Source organism: Choloepus didactylus, chromosome 16 (assembly GCF_015220235.1).
Source record: "Choloepus didactylus isolate mChoDid1 chromosome 16, mChoDid1.pri, whole genome shotgun sequence".
NCBI lineage: Eukaryota > Metazoa > Chordata > Mammalia > Pilosa > Megalonychidae > Choloepus > Choloepus didactylus.
In genome coordinates this window covers 31,963,463-31,976,355 of record NC_051322.1, presented here as the reverse complement: position 1 = coordinate 31,976,355, position 12,893 = coordinate 31,963,463, and the positions used below count along the sequence as shown (strand labels likewise).

The window sequence follows — 12,893 nt, the reverse complement described above, 5'->3', positions numbered from 1 at the left end:
GTCACCTGTGGATGCTCGTGGTCTGCAGTGGATAGAATGGGGGTGGCCCGGAGTCATCAGTTATCTCAACTTTTCATCAAACAAACAGTCCTGGAGGTTGCACTATCTAAGGCACTGGGTTGGGCACCATGGGGCCTAGAGCAGTGAAGAAATGTGGCTCCCAGGCTCCCAAAAGTTTACAGCCTGGTTGGGGTGGCAAGCATGTAAGCATCAGCCTAGACAGGATGGAGTGCTACAAAGAGGTTTGTCCAGTGTGCTGTGTGGCCAAATGGATTAATTCTCATGGGAGAATTAGGTTTGGTGTTGCAGGGCCAGGGCATTTGAACTAAGTGGGCAAAGGCTGGTCAGGATTTCATGCATTAGCAAAGGTGTGTAAGATGTTCCAGGCAAAGGGATGAGTCTGAACAAGGAATGTGCCAATTCACGGGTGGGGTGGCAGACACAAGGGGACAGCAAGGAGGAGTGGCTGACCCTTAGAAGTCAGCCACTGACCATTTTCTAACTCCAAACGCCTGGCATCCTGGTGTCCTGGCTCCCAGCCCAGGTGCATGTCCATAAATAGAAGCTTCAAGCAGTTCTTGAGGCAGAGGGAGGGGACCATGATTACCTCTTGTCCTCCTGGTGGGCTGCTCCTGAAAGCTGACATGTGGGAGGGCTGTGAGAGCCTAAAGCATTGCCTTCTTCAAGTAAGTCAAAAGTCACCTCCCCAGTTGGGAAGGCTGTGATGCCACAGGAATACCAATAATGCCATTGAACCTGGCCCTCGAGCGGGTCACTCCAGCCCTGGCTCTGGTCCCTTGGGCCCAGCTCACACACTCTGACTGCCTTGGCTGATCGTGGTGTGTGCACAGAGCTGGGAGCTGTGTGACTTTGCAGGGCAGCCTCTACTCCTAGAGGCCAACTCTGCAGAAAATGTAGTCACCTTAAAAAAAAAAAAAAAAGAATGGAGCAAAACGCATCCCCTGAAAACGTCATGGATAAAGGGAATACCAGGTGTCCAATTTGCTAAAGCTGCCGGAATGCAATATACCAGAAATGGGTTGGCTTTTAACAGTGGGGATTTATTAAATTACAAGCTACAGTTCTAAGGCCATGAAAATGTCCAAATTGAGGCATCAAGAAGAAGACGTCTTCATGGAGGAAAGGCTGCTGGCATCCGGGCTTCCTCTGTCACATGGGAAGGCACATGGTGACATCGGCTCGTCCTTCTCTCCTGGGCTCTGGTTTCAATGTCTCTCTCTCAGCTCCTGTGGGTCCTTCTTGCTTTTCCTGGGGTGTTTTTTCTCTAAGTGTCTGGGGGTCCTCTCTTAGCTGCTCGGGGGCGTACTCTGGATTTCATCTCTTAGCTTCTCTCCTGGTTCTGGTTCCAATGGCTATCTCCAAAATGTCTCTCTGTGCTCACTGAGTTTCATCTGTCTTTTATCCTCTCATATCCTGGTGCATATAAAAGTTATGTTTATATTATATTGTAGCATAAGTGTGCAATAGCATTATATCTAAAAATCAATGTATATACATTAATTAAAAAATACTTTATTGCTTAAAAAAAAAAAAAAAAGAAAGGAAAAAAAAAAGACTCCAGCAAGGGGATTAAGATCCACCTTGAATGGGCAGGGTCACATCTCCGTGGAAACAACCTAACCAATAGGTCCCACCAAACAATAGGTCTGTCCCCACAAGAATGGATTCAAAGAACATAGTCTTTTCTGGGGTACATAACAGATCCAAACCAACATACCAGGTGCCTTCAGGGAGAATGACTAAAGGTGGCTTTCCTGGCCTCTTCTGTTTCAGCTGCTGGGTGAATCAGCTTACAGAGCTGCCCTCCCGAAAATCTCCTGTCACAGGAGACAGGCAGGCCGGAAGCTAATCCCAGGTGGGCTCTGTTGGCTCACTTGATATGTTCTTGGGGGGTGACTTTTGTGTTAGGAGCTGCAGCCCACTGAGGGCTAATGAACGGACACCTCTGGTCACTAACCAAGTATATTTTATTTGTCACCAGCCTAAGGAGGGGTAGGAGAGGGCGATGGCAGGGAATGGAGAAAGTCAATGAACAAATGATTGAAAAATCTCCTGCATGCACTTCGAAAACAAAACCAAACAAAAACGGGTTGTGCCTTAACTAAATGCCATTAACAAGAAGGCAAACAGACACGTGCCTTGGATAGACACGTGCACTTGACTTTCATACCTGCAGGTAGGTAGTGGTTGCTGCTGAGGCCCAGGACTCAGGCCAGCACAGGTAGAGAGGTCCTCGGGCTGGGCAAAGGGAAACACAGTGAATTCACAATCAATTGCCCACGAAGTTCAGAATTCTTGATTTGGGTACATATGCCCGTGCGGTGTTACATTTATATAAAGGTGTCACTTAAACTCTGTTGTAAAGAGCACATGAGCCCCATATGCTTTTTAAATCTTGTTTCTTTCTCTCCCCCACAGCATCTGAAGGTGAATTAGAGTCAGAGCAGCACAGGATTGGTGATTGAGCTCTGTAAAGGGCTTTCTATAGGTCAGTGGAATGAGTTTTTCATAGAGCTGAGGGTCCTCATAAAAGAACTCTCCTTTGTTTTAAAGGTGTGTCCTTTATGAAATGATGGTGACAGTAGATCGGATGTCCTTGGGCAAAGTAAAAAGCTGGCAAGCCTATATCAGTTCCCTGTATTTTTAATTTAAATTCTGATAATGAAATTCAAAATTTGGGGAACTGCTAATTTAGGCCATTTGTGTCTGATCCTGCCCAGTGGCTTTTCCTTGGGCTACAGACCAGAAACAGTGTCGTTTCCCTCAGCCACACAAGTCTCGTTCCTTGAACATCTTCACGGCTTTGTCTGCCTCAGCCCAGCAGGGAGCCAGGACCCCAGTCAGTGTCCCTCGTGAGGGGAGGGGAAAGTGTATGTCGGCCCACTTCCATTCTCATGTAAATGTCCCTGTGTCGGTGAGCAGTAGAAGCACCCACCAGAGCCTGGGTGGCTGTGTCCAGAACAGCCTCTGGGCACGTAACCTGGACAGGCCCTCAGCCACGTGGTCTCGTTTGGTCTCGGACATAGGGAAAGTCATCCCTTCCACTCCGCCTCTGCACACACACACACACACACACACACACACACACACCCAGACATACACATGTGCAGAGAAAGTCATGCCTTCCACACAGCCCCTCCACATGCACACACACCCAGACACACACGTGTACATGCACAGATACACACAGAGATCCACACCTACACACACAGATACACACAGAGGTCCACACCTACACACACAGATACATACAGAGATCTACACCTACACACACAGGTACACACAGATCCATGCCTACACACACAGATACATACACAGAGAAACGCAAAGATACACACAGAAGTCCTCGCCTACACACACAGATACAGATACACACACAGGTACACACGCAGCTGCAGACCCCTTGGGGATGGTTGATGTCATGGGCTCTCAGCCCAGAAATCGGCCGCATGCAAAAGTCCCGTGTGGTTTCAGGAGGTTCGTAGACCCCGTTAAAACCTGTCCGAGATACAAAGATGTTCTTCTAGAAAAATGCCCACTTCACTGTGGATCTAGCACCCAGTAATGCACCTAAAGCATAGGTTCTCCCAGAGCGGGCAGAGGCCAGGTGGGGTGCCCAGGGCTTGGGGCAGTCTCTGGGTTTCGTCCCTGCGTACTTTCATCTGTATTTTTATACTAGGAATCCAGCTAAGGAAGTGATTAAAAAATACAAATTAAAAGAAAAGCTTAGAAAACCACTAATTTTTAAAGGGGAGAGCCCCCTCCCCCACTTCTGAAGCAGGTCGGCTTCTCTGAAAGCCATGCAGCCTAGAGGTTCCAGGAATTTTGGAGACGTCACCTGTTTATCTCTGCTTGGACGTGACCCACACATCCTGGTCTCGCTCAAGACCTTGGTAGGATAACTTCTGAGAAGCTGTGTAAAAACATGACCCCCGGCAGGAGGAAGGCCTGTCTATTGTGACAAGTTTATTGTCAGAGGAACTGTACTCGGTGTTTCTATGGCCCTTTAAGTTGTCAAGTGCGTATGGCGCTTTCGTACAGTTGGCACCTCGGGCTGGCTCCCCTCCCCGGGCTGGAGGGGCCTGGCCCTGCCTCCGTGGGGCTTGGCTCCTGCTCCCCACGTTTACCCAGCAGTGGGTGGCAGCATCCGGTACTTCTGTGCCAGACCATGGTGACCTCCACTCCAGGTCACCTAGAATTTTCTGGAGATAAAGAAGCCATGTTTCCATTTATTTAATAAGCATTCTGGAGAGTGGCAGGAGTCTGCCAGGGTTAAGATGCAAGCTGGTGAAGAAGAGGAGGGGACCAGATTTCTAGGAGCCCAGGGCAGACAGCCACTGTCCAGGCCGCAGTGGCAGACAGGTGTGTCCGCAGGGCCTCCCTTTTCCAACTCCGGCATTTCATGGTTGTTTGCTACTGTAGATTAGGTATTGAGTGCTCTTTTTCTAGGTCTTCTGCCATCAGGAGGCTCCTCAGTACAACAGGAGGAAAGTTTTCGTGTATTTGTATAACATTTCTCTCTTGTCAAAGAGCCAATGTTGGAGAGAGAAAGATAACCAACCAAAGAGATAGTTAGGCCTGTGTAATTTTTATCAGACAGAGGTCCAGGTGAGGGATCAGAGGTCAAAAGTCACGGGTATCAGGGAAAGCTTCCTTGCGGCTAATGTGGGTTTGGGGTTCCAGGAAGATGCAGGCCATGGAATTGACTTCTGTGCTGCCTTTGTAAACCTGAACGAGGTAGATGAGAGGGCACCACGAGGGGACAGCAGCAGCCTGGGTCCCCTCACCCCACCCCCCGTGTGGACTGCAGGGCTGCGTGAGCCTGGCAGTGACTAACACCAGCCTCCAGAGAGAAGAAGCTGGAAGGGGAGAGGCAAGAGGGGGCTTGCTGACCAGCCACAGCGGGTCCTTCCCTGGGCCTGTGGCAGGCACACGCGGGGCAGACTTGGGGAGGGTGTTGGAACCACGCCCCGCAGACACCCAGCCCTCCATCTTCGGACCTGTGGGGTGTGCACTGGTCACTGGGGAGCCTGTCCCTGAGGGCAGATAGGTGGATGGATGGAAAGTTGGGGAGCTATATCACTCTTGTCAGAGTGTCAGCTCACCACGGCAACCAGGCACATGTGCCCTTCTTGCTTAGAGTGTTGGCTTTGCCCTCCACCTTCACCCCAAGACCCAAGATTTCTTTGTCATCTCAGGGCAAGGCCCTTGCACTCCCGACCTGCAAGTTTTCACTGCCTGGGATAACTGTTGTGGGGCCACCAGCTCTGGGCCTGCCCATAATCCCTTGAAAATACCCACTGCCCCAGGAGTGTCAGCCTCTGCCTGCCAGGATGGCTGAGTTTACATAACGTGTTTTTACAACCAGAGCACTGAGGTGCTGCTCTGCCGTGCTGCTTGTCACAGCAGCGCCGACCTCTGGGCATCTGTGTCTGTGTGTCCGTATGTGGGTGTGGGTGTCTGTCTCCCGTGCACTTTGCCTGTGCTGCCTGGGGAAGGAGTATTATCTTCCCTCCCTCTCTGCAGAGACTGGTTTATAGAAACCACTTGTCTCCCAGGCCCCGTTGGTTACCGACAGTGGTCAGAGGCTGGAGAGAGGGAGCCGTCCCTCCGAGTACACAGCTGAAGAGTGAGTGGTGGTCATCTAGAGGCACTGAGGAGGAGCAGGTCGGGCTGCTGGTGGTCCCAGGTGATGCACGGGGCAGCGCTGACCCAGTGGGCCAAACGCACGGGAATCAGCTGGAACACCAGAGGACCGGTTCTGCCCCTGGTGATGGAACTGCCCCTGGCCTGACAGCCACACAGGGCTCTCTCCAAGCACCGAGCAGAAGGATCTGTTGAGCAAACGTCACCAGATGCTCTTAGAGGGTAATCCTGACAAGCCTGATAGATTTCCTCCTCTCCACTAGAGGGGTATATCCTCTAGGAAAAGCAGGAGGGATCCCTGCTCTAACCCAGAATACCTCGCCCTGGCCAAGCCTGGAGACACTGGCAATTTCTTACGTACCAACTCACGTCCACCCCAGACTCCTTATTACTTGCTCCCGTCATTGGGTGCCCCCTGCCTAGGACATGCCACCCTTTCCAGCCCTATCTTAAGGGTAAGGTTCTAGGGCAGCTGCTTCCTGGAGATAATTGGGTGGGAGGAGAAGCCTGTTCATTGTGGCTGGAGTATTTTTTTAACACTTGATATTCCCTCTGCCTGGAATATATTGCTCCCAGATGTTTTTTCTACAGTTTTCTTGGAAATATAATTTACACAAATGAAATTCACCGTTTTAAAGAGTAACAGTTTACTTTTTGGTTTTTGGTGTTTCACACGGTTCTGCAACCATCACCACTTTTTATTCACCCTAAAAGAAGCCCCGTGTCTGTTAGCAGTCACTCCTCGTCCCCCCGCCTCACCCCAACCCCAGCAAACACTAATCTGTTTTCTGTTCTATAGATGTATCCATGCTAGTCATTGCCTATAAATGAAATCGTAGAACACGTGGCCTTTTGTGACTGACAGTTTCCCTGAGCATGTTGTCCTTACGGTTCACCCACACTGTGATGCGTCCGTACTTCATTCCTTTTTGTTGCTGTTTAATACTCCGTTGTGTAGATGCACCGCTTTTGTTTATCCATATTCATGTGTTGTTGGACATTTGGGTATTTTCCACTTTTTGGCTGTTGTGACAAGTCTTTGTGAGAAGATTTCAGTTCTCTGACTGGATCTGTGTCCTATAGTGACGGTGGCCGTGCCCTTCTGTGTTAGGGGCAGGTGTGGATCAGGCCTCACTCCTGACGTGGGAGGAGAGGCGAGTGCCTGCCGGGACGCACAGGAGAAGAGTCTGCACCGTGCCCAAGGCGGCTGGAGCTGGGCCTTCAAGGGATGTCAGCTGGGGATGACAGGGGAGGAAAAGTAGGGGTACCCTGACGGGTGAGCCTTGGAGGGCCCTGGATGCAGAGCAGGAGAGAAGGCTGCTGCAGGCAGGACCTGTGGGACCCTGTAAGCCAGGCTGGGGCCCGGAAACAGAGGCCTAAGGCATTGAGTATCTTTGTGGGTGACTCAGGCTAACGGTGTCACGGCCATCCAGGCTCAGGTGAAATTCTGTGGAGGGCAGGAGACGAAGGCTGCTCCCCAGCACACTGTCACCCCACCAGCCTGCTCTGCAGCCTTCTGTGCATTCTCAAGTAGTTCTGCGCAGTTCTCCAGGACTTGGCTTGTTTGTTTTGATTCCTAATTCATTTTTAGCCAGTTATTCCTGTCTAAAAGAGTGCTCTACACTCAGTACAGTGAAAAGTCGCCATGTAAATCCCCCGCGATGGGGAATCAGTGGAAATAGCTCAAGTGTCTACAGCAGGTGGGTGCTCATAGAGAGGCTGCAAATAACATGTGAAGTATGATCCCATTGTTTGTAGAAAAATAGCAGTGCATTTGATCACGTGTATGCCCAGGAAAAGGACTAGCTGGCCCTGCCAGGGGGTCAGGGTGGCTGTTTCGGGTGGGGGTCCATGTGTGTGCCTCGTGTGTGTCCTTGGCTGCCTGTCATTTCTGCATTGTCTGTAATATCCACGAAAGCAAAGGCACTGGCATTGGGATGTTCGGGACTTTTTCCTACTGAAATGAATGTCTAAACCAGTTAGGCCTGCTCTAGCTGTTGGGTCTCATCTCATGGCTGTGTACCCACTTTCCCCCTGGGTCGTGTGTGGCTCCACTCTGCCCTAATTAAAATGAGCCTGAATTGTTATTGGGATTATAAGGAATAGTGCTGTATTGCAGGTGAATTTGATTGAAAGGGGTTGTTTAAAGTCACCAATTAACACTACAAATATACATAAGTTCTTGCATGAACTACTGCAAATGTATGACACTTGTACAGAGAGTTAATAATAGAGTAGTGGATGTGGAAAAATGACCTGTTGCAAGCTATGGACTATATCCTTTCATCAACAAAAACAGATACACCACACCAATGCTAGGGGTCAATAATGGGGTGGGTAAGGGATATGGGGTGTTTTTAGTTTTCTTTTCTTTTCTTTTCTTTTCTTTTATCTATCTGTTACTTTTCTCTTTGGAGCAATGAAAATGGTCTAAAATTGAGTGTGATGATGATTGCACAACTAAATGATGACACCATGAGCCATTCATTTTATACTTTGGGTGGAATATATGGTATGTGACTATATCTCAATAAAAATCTGCAGATTAAAAAAAAAAAATAGCTAGCAGCAGGCTTGACTCTTAGTAAGGACAAACAAGGCTGTGCTGGCCCTCACTCAAGTGAGAGAAGGAAGAGGGAATCAGCAGAGAGCCTGATGGAGAAGTTCTGCTTGTGCTTTCTCTGGCCTGAGGCTGGCTGACCCCTGTGAGAGGCCCAAAATCAGCTGACAAAACAAAGCTTTGCATCCCTTGAGCCCTCTCCAGCCCAGGAACAATCCAGACCAGGGCTCTGGAGAACTGACCCCACCCATCAGGCTACCTGGGGCCCCAGCCTCAACTCCATCTCCAGGTGCATAAATGAGGACCCTCACAAGCTTCCCTGGGGCACATTACATCCAACTTGCAGGCACCAGAGCCTCTTCCTGCATAAAATGGAGTGCACTGTGTATTTACACAAGCTTTAATGGAGGACCTTCACTCAGCCACCATGTTCCTCAAACTTGAGCTGGTGGTTCACAGCTCAAGGGGCTGCCCACACTGTCCCCAAAACCAGGGCACCAGGCTGGGCCACATGCTTGCCAACAGATTAGCTGCTGAATCAGGCTGGCAGTGGTTCTTTAAAGCCATGAGCAAGAAGTAAGGATGGGGAAAGTTATGGCAGCAAGTCAGGAAGATGAGCTCAGCTCCTGCTTGGGCAGGCTCTTCATGGAAGGGGAAAGTGAACCAAGGGGGCTTTCCTCCTGCCTCAGAAGAGCCTGCACTCCCCCAGGCAGGGCATCGTCCTCTCCTCTCAGGCCCCATGAACTGCACATGCCACTGTGCTGTCAACAGCTCTAAAGTGGAGGGCTGGGAGGGAAGGTGACTGGCAGGAGAGGGGCAGCTCCAGCTCTTTGCTTGGACCAGTAGTTTTCCAACTTTAATGAGCACTGGAATCACCTGAAGGGCTTATGAAAGCACCCACTGCTGGGCCCCACCCCAGAGTGTCCGATTCAGTTGGCCTGGGGTGGGGGGACACTGAGAAGGTGCATTTCTAACAAGCTCCCCGTGATGCAAATGCTGGTTGGTAGGCCACACTGTAGAACCACTGCCCTAGACCCGCTCTGACAGTACAGGGGCCACTGGTCACACGAGACTATTGAGCATTTGAAATGTGACCCGTGTAAATTGAGATGTCCTATAATAATAAAATACACACCAGATTCTGAAGACTTAGTACAAAAAAAAAATGCAAAATATCTCATTAATAATGTTTTATATTGATTATATGTTGAAATGATAATATTTTAGATATATTGGTTTAAACAAAATATATTATTAAAACTAATTTGATCAGTTTCTTTTTACTTTATTAAATGAGGCTACAAGAAAATTTAAAATTACATAAGTGGTTGTGTCTGTGACTGACCTTATATTTCTATTGGACATTAAATTCCTATTTCTGTGTCACCTTCTCTTTCTATTTCTATGGCTCTAGAGACTAAGACAAAGTCTTGTTCTCATGGAGGTTACATTGTAGCGGGGGGAGACAGAGAAGAGCCAAATAAACAAGAAAAAAAAATAAATGTCAGATAGGAAGAAGGGTTATTAGGAAACTAAAGCAGGGAAAGGGAAAGAGAGGGCCAGGAGGGTGGTATTTTAGAGGGTGACAGTTGAGTGGAGGCTGAGCAAAGTGAGGCAGTGGGCCACATGGGGGTCTGGGGGGGTGGCAAGTGCAAAGGTCCCAAGGCAGGAACAGCTGGGCATGTCATGGAAGAGGAGACGGCCAGGGTGGCTAGATCGGAGTGCGCAAGGCCGTGGGTGGGGGGTGAGGTTGCGAGGTGGGCCAGCGGAGGGTCTGGATTCCACTCACTGACGGGGCACCACTGGAGTGGAAGGCAGGGAGGGGCATAATCTGACTTGCATCTTTAAAGGCTCACTCTGGCTGCTGTGTGGAGAAAGTTCAGGAGCCAGAGCGGAGAGGATGCAGGGAAATGAGTTAGGAGGCTGGGGCAGAGGCAGGGCACAAGGCTGACGGGATGGAGGGCTGAAGGGCAAACCGAGAAGGGCTTTGGACACAGATCACAGGTCAGGTTTTGAAGGGCTTGCTTTATTGAGGAGTGAGGGCCCTATACCCAGTGTTTGGGGGTGGGAGGTGGAAGGGGGCAAGGAACAGGGTAAGGGAAAGGATGGTCCTTGTATCACTCAGCCAGGGGAGAAGTGGTCGGGCCTGGGTGTGTGTGTGTATGTGCATGTGTGCGTGTGTGTGTGCACACTTCCAACCCATCTCTGGCCCACTTTGAGAAGCATGAAGATGTCTGAGGGTGCCAGGGGCTTTCCGGCCAGACTGCAGCCAGCCAGTTGTGGGCTGAGAAGGGGAAGCCGTCCTTGAGCCAGATTAGCTGGTGGCCAGTTATTCTCAGTGTCCTCTTCCTTCTCCTATCCCTGAGTCTTCAGCTGTTGAAATGTCCCAGTCTGACCTCAGCTGGATTGCAGGGACTGGATCCTCACAGAACAATACTAATACAGCAGGATGCCAGGATCATGGGGAAGATGGTAAAGTTGATGATGATGATGACGATAACAACACTGGAGACACTTATTGAGGCTTACTATATACCAGGCACTATTCTAAGTTCTTCAAATATTTTTAATTCATTTCACCTTCACGAGGATCCTATGAGGCTAACACTGTTACTGTATCCATTTTAGAGGTGTGAAAACTGAGGCACATAGAGGTTAGGTCTTTCATGCAAAGTCACACACCCATCAAGGGGAAGAGCCAGGATTTGAACCCTTGCAGCTCAGCTCCAAAGCCATGCTTTTAACTACTATGATATTCTGTATACATGTATATGCATTTACACACATCTATATGTATACATTAATTCTGTGGGATGGGTGGGTGGATGTATAGATGGACCCAGGTCATAGCAACGGCTTCATTAGATGCACTGGGCAGCTGCGGTGTGTCCCTGGGCCAGGTCCCCACCATTGCTGCCGGTGCAAGGCGGCGAGGCCAGAATCAGAGCCAGAGCCCAGGACTCCGGGGCCCGGTCGAGGAGCCTGGCATCTCCCGGGTTCCTGGAATGCCAAGCATTGCCAAGCAGCTCCCTCTGCCCGGCCTCCAAGCTGAGATCTGGATCACAGGCAGCAGCTCGGAAGGGAGCCGTGGCTTCCTGTCCATTGTCTGCTTGGGGCACACCCAGTGGGTTCCTGCAGTGACCCGAGGGGGCTGGGAGGGAAGGAGGGAGGGACGGGGGCCAGCCCAGAGCTTGGTCAGGGTGGAGAGAGGGGAAGCGAGAGAGGAAGACTTGGTGTTTTTCCTTGTTTGTGTTTTGTATTAAAGAAAGCAAATAATATCCTTTGAGAAAACCATTAAACAAAGCACATCCTAAGGCCCCAGAGGCCCATTGTGGCTGCAGAGAGTCCGGAATTCATTCATGCCTCTTTGGCCAGATTGTTATAGACAAGGACGGGGGGTGAGAGTAGGGGATGCTGTTAAAACATATTCTGAAATGTGTTGTTCTCTCCCTGGACTCAGTAAGGATCTAGGCCCAGGGTCCTCCTGAGCCTGTCGTCTTCCCCAAGACTGGCCAGTCCTGGCCCAGCCAGAGCTGCGGATGTCCCCCGGCCCTCTTCTCGGTTAGGGGCGACCTTGTGAAGGCAGCCCAGCTGGGCCTGCTATCGTGGGTTCCGTGTGTCCCCATAGAGGGAGCAGGGCAGCCAGCACCCCAGAACCATCTGGCTTTAATTCATTGTGGGACTTCTGTGGGCCTCAGTATCCCTGTCTGTACAGTGGGGGTGTCAGGCTGCACAGATTCCCACTGGCCACTCTGGGCAGCCCGGGCCCCTTTGCAAACCCGGGGCTCCATGACCTGCTGCCCTCTCAGCCACCCTTGGGTGGGGTGGGGGTCGGACTCAGGCTGTGGACTCAGTATCAGGGCCTCAGGGCCTGCCCTCAGTTGTCCCAGGCCCAAGCCAGACCCCCAGGCCTAGGTACCCCCTACCCCAGCCCAGACTGCCTGTAATGGAATGGCTGTTCTTGCCCCCATGCTCCCACCAGAACATTCTTTTGGTTGGTGAGCGGGGCGTGGGTTTGGTAAGAGCAGAGCCCACCATCAGCCCAGCCTCTGCACGTGTTCTCCCCAGGCCCGGCATTTGCAAGATTCACCCCGTGTTATGGGTGGAGGGTCTCTCCAGCTAGAAGTAATGATATAAGTAGTTACTGCCGTGAGGGTGCCAGTAAACAAAAGACAGAGTTTTCCCCAGTTTCGCCGTTAAGGTTTAAAGAGCTGTTCAGCTCTTTGAAGGTTTTCCCTAAAATACTTCTGAGGCAGATCCAGGGTAAGGATTGTACCAGGGAGCCTGGGCCAGGGGATGGAGACTGGGGCTCACCATGCTTTCCCTCTGCCCAGGCGCAGGGTGTACAGACTTCATCTCCTCGGCATCCCCCTTGCCCGGAGAGGGAGGCGGTAATATCCCCATTTTATTAGGAAACTTGACAGGTTAGGAAATTAGAGGCATAACTTTTCTTCGGTCATCTAACCGGTGAACATCAGTGCCTGCCCAGCTTTGTTGCTAATTCTCTGCCAGACCTTGAACTTGCTCGTTTACCTCTCTAGACTGAGCATTCTCATCTGTAATTTGCAGGGTTGCACATGACTTCCAGGGTCTGTTTTGTCCCTACTCTTCTTTGATGATGTATTTCCAGCATAACCACCTGGTGGGAAAGTCAGTGACTGTAGAA

The 12,893-nt window shown here is 50.5% G+C and overlaps 1 protein-coding gene across 4 annotated transcripts in view; it reads left to right on the top strand.

Annotated features, from left to right (window-relative positions):
* CTIF (cap binding complex dependent translation initiation factor) overlaps window positions 1-12,893 on the top strand; it is a 320,346-nt gene that overhangs the window by 152,741 nt on the left and 154,712 nt on the right. The gene's annotated exons all lie outside the window — the stretch shown is intronic.